Here is an 8,770-nt window from a genome sequence, read left to right as displayed (position 1 = left end):
CATGCCCATCAGTGCTAGCACCCACACTGTGCTTGGTATGAGATATATCTGCTCCACAGCTGGTCTGTATATTCCTAGAAATTAGAGACTGTCCTACACACACCTTTGTAACTGATAGTGCTTAGCATCCTGCTTGCACAGAAAAGCAAGGTTAACTATGCCAAGCCAAAGTTGAGCACAGTTCAAAAGCAGAGGAGCACCCATGCTGTTTATCCTCTTATTACAGGTACTTAGCCTTGTATAAGTCTGTCTCAGGTGTATAAACAGAAGACTCGTGAATAAAATCTCCTGTATACTAAATACTTACCTTACCAGAGCTTCTTTTAAGAATGGGAACTCTGTCAAAAAGCATAACAATATTAATAATACATTGATGAAAATGTAGTTGACGCTCATTCACAAACTCTAGTGTACTTAAAATTGACTATCTCCACTGATTCTCATGAAGAAGAGAGTATGGTCCCCATTTTCTAGATGGAGAGACCAAAAATAACACGGTGGGTCACAGAGGTGGTTAAGATCAGAAGTGGACCTTACAGCAAGATCAGGGCTCCTTCTCCTCCTCCTTTTTGATTTCATAAGACTGTATTTGGGTTGGTAAGAAATTGTTTCAGAATCTTTAAAAGTTCCTAGTTCCTCTCTGAAGACAAGAGCTTTGTGAGGCATTTCCCGCATTCTAGAAGAAGAGCACCCTGATTGTCATTTTGTGGTTCTGTGTACTTCTTGTCACCCTAATGGCTTACTTACTTCTGGGTACCGTGAATCCCTCATCCCTTGGCAGTGATGGTATGACTAAGCCGGTGCACAAGGTCCTGTATAGAGAAAGGACTTTTCAAATCATAGTGTCTCAACATTTGAGTTGTTTTCTGAAAGCAAGGTAGTGTCTTAGTTTTTGTAAGTGATCAAAATACACAAATATTCTTTTTTTCCTAGAAAAAAGAACAAAAAAGTTCTTGGCTTAATTTATATAATAAGTTCTCAATTACTGAAGTCCATAATTTAAATGCTTGAAATGATTAGCAGAATTTAAAATTTCATGTTTTGTCAGCAGAAGAAACCTATGTACTTTTATTGGGATTTAAAATATAACCAAGGAGAACATACTATGAAAATATACAGAGAACAAACTTATGGAATAGACTCATTTGATTACTAATGACAGAAACCCCGCTAAATTACATGCTTCTGTAATGGAAAACTCCAAGGGTAGAGCAGCCTTTTGTCACTGCGAAGATATGCAGATAATGTCATCCATCTGGAGTCTGTCTTCCCTTATCTCTCAGCTCTGCATTCTCCTGCTCTGGCCTTAGTCCTGGTCCTGCTTTTTTCCTAGGCTTAAATGTGACAGCCATCAACACCAGGCCTACATCCTACCAGATTAGCATACTAGCAGAAAGAGAGCATCTCTCTCATAATAGTTCTAGGAAGGGTCTTTGGAGTTTATTTTATTGATCTGTAATAGGTCATAAGCTCATCCCTAAATCAGTCACTGTGGGCAGCCCTGCTGGCCCGGCCTAGACCATATGCCCACTTCTGGACAGGGTTGCAGTCAGCTTCAAAATGTCTTCATGGACTGTGAGAAGCGGACACATGGTTTCTCAAGGGAAAATAAGAGTGCTATTAGTGGTAGAAAGGGAAATGGATCCTGGGCCGGAAAAAAACAACAGAAGAGCAGTATAACTTTTTTTTTTTTTGAGACAGAGCGTTGCTCTTGTTTCCTAGGTTGGAGTGCAATGGTGTGATCTTGGCTCACCATAACCTCCACCTCTCAGGTTCAAGCTATTCTCCTGCCTTAGCCTCCCAAGTAGCTGGGATTACAGGCATGTACCACCACATGCCCAGCTAATTTTGTATTTTTAATAGAGATGAGGTTTCTCCATGTTGGTCACGCTGGTCTTGAACTCCCAACCTCAGGTGATCTGCCCGCCTTGGCTTCCCAAAGTGCTAGGATTACAGGCGTGAGCCACAGTGCCCAGCCTTATAATTTCTTAATTATTGACTCCCATAATCCAAAGGATGATAATTTAGGTAAATGCCTAAATTTTAATGGTATTAATAGAGAAATATTTATTTAAATAAATTAATTTTATAGATGGCATTACTAATTATGTTTAGTCTATATAACAGAAGGAGCTTTACAAATATTGTTAATACATTTTCTTGAACCATTAAGACATTTATTAATTCCTTCATTCTAGTAACTCCTTTAGAGTGTTTACTACATGTCAGGCATTGTGATAAATGTTACAGGTACAAACTCCTTAAGACTTAGTCACAGATTCCCTTTTTCACACACTCTCCCATGCATTCAAGCTGCCTAAGCAAGAGCTCTACTTGATAATATGGATAGCAGTTTCAATTGTACCTTGTACTACAGGGTAATGCAACTTAATTTCTCTCGAAAGTGTTAACTTAACATCTTTTATTGATTCATCTTGGCTTTGCTTTGAACTAAGCCAAATTGGTAATTTGACCAAATGGTACATTCTCTAGCTTCTTATCTCTGAGGAGTTCAAGATAACGATATAAAAAGGCAAAAATTCTTGCATCGTTTATTCTTCTTTCATTACGATTAAACTGTGATACACATTTGATCATAACTCCCAATGTAACTGATATTTTTGATGATCAACTTCTAGCCATAGTGAGTCCTTTTATTTTTGAATCAGTTATGCTGAAACAAAAGCAGTCTTTCTTATTTCAATTATATTGAATATTCACATTATTAAAGGGGGATTATGCAACATTTAAATGAAGCCTCCAATCCATAAAATACCTGTCACAGATGAAAAACAAGAACGCGGATAAACATAATGCATTCATTTACAGGCTATGGGTCCACTCTCCCTCAAGGAATGTTATAAATCCACATGGTGTCCCTGGGCGTCAGGCTTGGCCGCAACATCTGTGGCTGGAGAAGCCAATGTGGCCCAGGAGCTCCCTGCTGGCTGCACATCTGAACGGCTTCAAGAGTACAAGTTTCCCCATCAAAGGTTTGGAATAAATTACACTAAAAAATTGGCTCCGGAAAGAATTATTTTGGATAGGACAAGGTGAAGCTCTCATGAGGTGTGTTAAATGCATCCCTCTGTGCAGTGGGTGGCTGCGGGAGAGCTGGAGGAGGTGCTCAAAGGCTGTGGGGAAAGTGGAGAAACTCTAACCCTGCTGTGGGGAAAGTGGAGAAACTCTAACCCTTGGACAGAAATGCCAGATCTACTGACGGGACAAGATTTTGGAAACTCATTTTTTAAACAAATGGTTTTACAAAGCTTTATAACTTAATATGAACATATATCTTATAAACTAGTCATCTTTTTCCTGATACTTCATTTTCAAAGCCTGTCCTTCCCCACTTCATGGAGTGCTGGAACCAGGGCACACTAGCTTATGAGAGCTGATTGTTAAGTTTTCAGGAATTTTGTGAGCCAGTTGTCAAACACAGCTGATATTCAAATTAAATTACATAAACTTTCAGTTATATAAGTTATCTTAAAAACCAGGACAAGAAATGCCCCACACTCATCATTGCTTCCTAATTATTTTGTTACATTTGATTATGGATCTACATTTTTGAGGTTAGTTACATCTCTCCTACCTGTTTGGTGGACATACTGTATAATGGTGGACCACTGTGTATCCCATTACATCTCCATGGTCAGTGACATCACATGGGTTGTTTGAAGTCAACATGATGGGAGTATTTACATCACAGAAACTGACTACAAATCAGGGCGTAGACTTATCATTTCATTTATGATCCAGACAAGAAAGTGGACAAAATGTTAGTAATGCATACTAAATTTAAACGTGTGTTGTGCCTGTAGTTATTATATATGAATAGCCTAAAAATTGACAGAAGATTCTTCTAGTATTTAACAACTATTAAAGCATTATCTAATTCAGCAAAGAAGTTGCTCATGTCATCAATGAGCAAACATTGTACTCACATAAGTCTTTTTGTTTGTTTTTCCTTAATATGTGAATATATTAACCAACAATTTGCACAGGAATTATACTTGTTTGTTAACTGCCAAAATAGGTTGACTAAGGACAAGAGTTAGATAAAAATCAAGGAAAGCATCCATAAGAAATAAATTTACTATATAGAATTTACAATATAGAGTTTTGTGTATTTTATTATACTTATAAATTATGTCCTTATATCCTTTATGCTAGTAACACTTATAGTAAATCAATGCACATATTTGTGTATACATTTCTTCCTGGAGAGTTGATAGTTAGACTTTTACTGGCACATCACTACCCATAAATAAATTTGAGTTTCTTACTCCTGCTTGAAATTTGCTTTTGTTTTCCCAGAGCCAAAGTTCCTCCTTTATTAGATACTGGAATAGCAATGGCCCAAGTGAGGGAGAAAGATGCTTGGCCCCCTTAAGATGGCTCTTGGAATGCCCCACAAAAGGAGCTACAGCTTTGCCAGAAGAGAAGAGGCAACAGGACGTATTTCTGTTCATGCCTTCCCTAGGCCCTAAACGTGGATTCTATTCATCAGAAAAAATACACATGAAAAAATTTTTCATTACCCAGACTGCCTTCCAATGGCATTTTTTGTTCTAGTACTCTGAGCCCATGGAGCCATATTCTATCTCCCAATACATGCTTCAGACCCATTTTAGTTTGACAGCCTGTTACACCTCCTTCTCTTTAATGCAACCACACCCAAGCTTAATGGTCTGAGAACTGTTAATGTCACCAGCTTTGGCTCATAGCCTGTGAGTCAGACGGTACCTCCCAACACCCACATCCCCACACCATCAAGAAAGGGCAGACTGGTAGCCTAATAGTGTCTAGCAAAAGGCAGGGGTTCCCTGGATGCCATTTAACCAGTGGCTTTGCCAGGGACAGTAGCAGGGAAAGGAGGATCATGGTGGTGGCTACATGATGGCTTGCTTGTGAGTCATTTGGGGTGCCCCTGGAGTTAGTCTAAGTATCAGATAGAATATGGTATTTGAAAGAAAATTAAACTTACTAGTTTGTACTCTCTGGGCATATTCAAGCATTCATAGACTTGAGAAAATGTTCTCACCCTCATAGCGATATCCTTCTAACGGCTCCTGCACAGAGGGAGGACTGTATGGATCAATGGGAAAAGATGTGAAGTCAGGGGACTTGGTTCTACTCTCATTTCTGTTACTAATGAGCCCTTTGGCTTTGGACAGGTTATTTTACTTCCTTGGAAATTAGTTTTGTATAAAATTATCAACAGTTTCCAGTAGAAATGGTTCCTTATAACTCTGTCACTCTATGACACTTCGTCTTTTGTTTCACGGGGTAAATGACACACAGGTCTTTGGTCAGAAAGTCAAGGGCAGACTCTAGCATATTGGTCATATCAATTCTTTGAATCCCAGGCCTCAAATTCTTTATGGCAGTGGGCATAAATCATAAATAATTCCAGGCTTCTACTCCCAGATTTCTTAGAAGGATCAGAGCACTGACATTCTTTGGCAGATGAAAAAAGAAATTCAGTTATCTGGAATGCAAATAAAAAAAAAAAAAAGAGAGTGTTCTCTCCTGTTGAAAATGTTTTTGAAGGGCAGTAGCAGTTTTTCTCACTTTCGTAAAAACAGAGAAAATAACAGTATTTTTCCTATTATCATGGCTCTGTTCTGCTGTAGGATTGAGATTCAGAATATGAGTGATCGTTATGCATTCAGCATCATTTACTTTTACTGTAGAAGATTCAAGAGATTGTCCTGAACATATACTGTCTTAGGAGACAGCATTTATTAATTGTATTTTTACTTCATGCTTAGACATTTTTATTGATTACATAATATATTTTATTTATTATGTCTGTGCTCTCCATGTATCACTTAAAGTTTAAATCTTTCTCATAAAACTGGAACTTCAAAAAAAGTTTCAAATATTTTTTAGGTGGTGGTGGTGGTAGTGTTCCATTTTGCTAGGTTCTGCTTAATTAAAGTGCTAAGATGTTTAAAGAATCCAGAAACATAAAACATTTGTACTGTGTTCTGGGTATCAAAGACTACAGTTGTTATTTAACAAGACAGTTGCTCATAAGCAAATGTTTTCAGCCTGACCCACCCTGTGGCAGGAGCTACTTTTCCTCAGATGCAATTAATTTCTCAGTATTGGATTTTGGGGTTGTCATGGTTTTACTCTTCAATTTTTAAGTGCTTTTTGGAGCACCATCTCTGTGTTCTCTTTATGCAGTCTTAGCCTCCAAGGAGGTTGCATTCTAGTGTTCAGGTACCAGATATATTCCCTGCCCAGACCAAGACCAATTTCCAAGGCAATGAAAGAGAAAGGGAGTGTGAGAAAGATAAGCAAGAAGGAAAGAGATAGAAGAGGAAAAGAGCAGGGCTAGTCACACAGAACTTGTGCTTAATTTTTAAGTTAAGGAGAGCAGAATTCAAACTCTACAAAGAACGCCAGTGCCATCCACTTCTGGAGCGCCTGAGGTGAGGTGGAGCCTGTCTTCTAATGGGAATCATAGGCTCTAGGTATCAAAACTGTGGCATGCAGTTCCTCCACTGGGCTGTTTTGACTCAAGACTTCCCTGCCCATTGTCAACAGGATATCATAAAACTCTCTTCCTATCATAACACTATTTCAATCATGCAAAGATTTCTAAAAAAAAAAAAAAAAAAGTTAAGCCTGAGCTGTTTGCATTAAGGAATTCAGAGGTAAACAAGTTTCTTGATGACCCTGATGTTGGAGGCTTTTTGTGTATCCTTCGGTAAGAAATGGAACTGAGTCTTCATTCCCATACAACCAACCAATCAATCAATGAAACCAGTCTCTTCACTCATCTCTACTGCTGCACCCCTGCCAAATGTAAAACATTGTCTCTGTTGCTGAGCTCTTGATATAGCCACGAACTGATTATTTCTTTGTGGCTTGCTCATTTTGTCAATTATTCAGATAGTTTTCTCTTGCCTACCTGTTAGCATCTTTACCAGTAATGAGAGAAGATGATCTCGAACTAGTTCATTTGTTTTTGCATTTGGTCATGTATTAACAGTTCTTGAATTACTTTTAATAGAAGGAAAGTTGCAACTAATGCATAAAACTAGGATTTTGCATTGTTCTGGTGGTTTGGTTGTTTATGTCAGCTCTAACCTCTGGTTCTATTGGTATTTGATAAGTTATTCTCACATCTATTTAAAAAAATTCAAAATCAGTTTTGTCAAATGGCTGAGACCTAGCCCCTAGAGTATAGTGGTGGTAATGTTGATGTGCTATGCCTCCTGGCTTTATTCTAGGTAAATAAATCAATAACAGCTCTTTTGATCCTTTCATCTTTCTTTTACTTCCACTGTGGAAAAGTTTAGGTAGAAATATATCTGTGTATCTATATCATGCGTGTTTTTTTGTGAAAAGGGTAATGGAATACAGAATGCCATACATGGGTTATTCCCACTATGAATTAGTCTCTTTTATCTGACTCTGACCAAAACAGATGTTGGCAGCCTTTCTATTCCAGCTCCCTAAGTCAGACTAAGACTATCAGTTCCGCTTAGGGAAGCTGTAGGGAAATGATTTAACTCTTTCAATAGACTCTTAGTAATTTTTCCCTTGGTTCCCTTTTATTATAAACTACAAACAAACAAAATTAGAATACATCTCTATGCAACAATGAAAGAAAAATAGCAATATTAAAAATACATCAAATACAACTCTAGAGGGAAGTGAATTTTTATTCAAGGACTTTTAAGAATTCTGACATTGAAAAGACATCTTTGCTTCAGGAGGCAGCTGAATGTGTTTCCAACTTACAGTCAAAGATCATTTGCATAGAATACCAAAAAAGCCATTTTTTTTTTTTAATTCAGAGAAAGAATATCTATCAGAGTGTGGCAGGATGTATCCTGCTAGGATTCTTCTCTTTTCTACAGAAACTGACCATTTAAAAAAGTCTTTCTATGATTGGTGCCACAATAAAGCTCTTGTACTGAATTCTGCAATAACATGTAAATTAATGGAATGTGAAAAATGGAGGGACTGCAAGGGAAAGGATCAAAGGGTGAGAAGGGAAAAAAAAAGGGAAAGGGAGATTATTAGAAAAAAATGTTCAATAAACACATAGCATTTCAGGAATTTATCATGGAAAGAAACAATCTCTTTTTAGATTTCAGGTAAAAACAAAATTATTTTTAATTAATATGTAAAGACTAAGCATTTTCCAAACCGTGCAAAGAAAACAGGAAAAAAAATTACTTCTTAGACTCCAGGTACTTTTACATAATTTATCTCACTTCTCATAATTATCCTATAAAGTGATCATTTCTATCATTTTTTTCATGCCTTACCCACGCCAGGACACCTGTGCATTAGACTCCCAGGTAATCAGGTTCTGTGGACTAAAACCTCTGTCGGCACATTCTCTGTATCCTGTAGCCCTTGCAGGAACATTGGAAATACATGGCAGGAAGGGGCTGCCACCTTTCTTGCCCAAACCCTTCCAACAAAGTCATCAAACAGTAAGTGTAACTGAGGATGCATTTAACCACTATTCATCAGTAAATAGCATCTGAAAACTCAAATTCTGCATACTGCCAAAATAAAAGCTACTGTTTGTTGATGGGAACTATGCTAAACCCTTCACATGTATTACCTAATTTAATCCTTTCAGTAGCCTGCAATTTAGGTGCTGTATTATTTTTTCATTTTCAGAAATTAAAATTAAAGAGATTGTTAGTCACCTGATATCACACAACCAAGAAATGGCAAAAATCTGGCATTTTAAATTCCAGAGTTTGAATTCCTAACTGCCTCATTCAAA

This window comes from Callithrix jacchus, chromosome 3, assembly GCF_049354715.1.
Source record: "Callithrix jacchus isolate 240 chromosome 3, calJac240_pri, whole genome shotgun sequence".
Taxonomy (NCBI): domain Eukaryota; kingdom Metazoa; phylum Chordata; class Mammalia; order Primates; family Cebidae; genus Callithrix; species Callithrix jacchus.
This window is presented reverse-complemented; position numbering follows the sequence as displayed.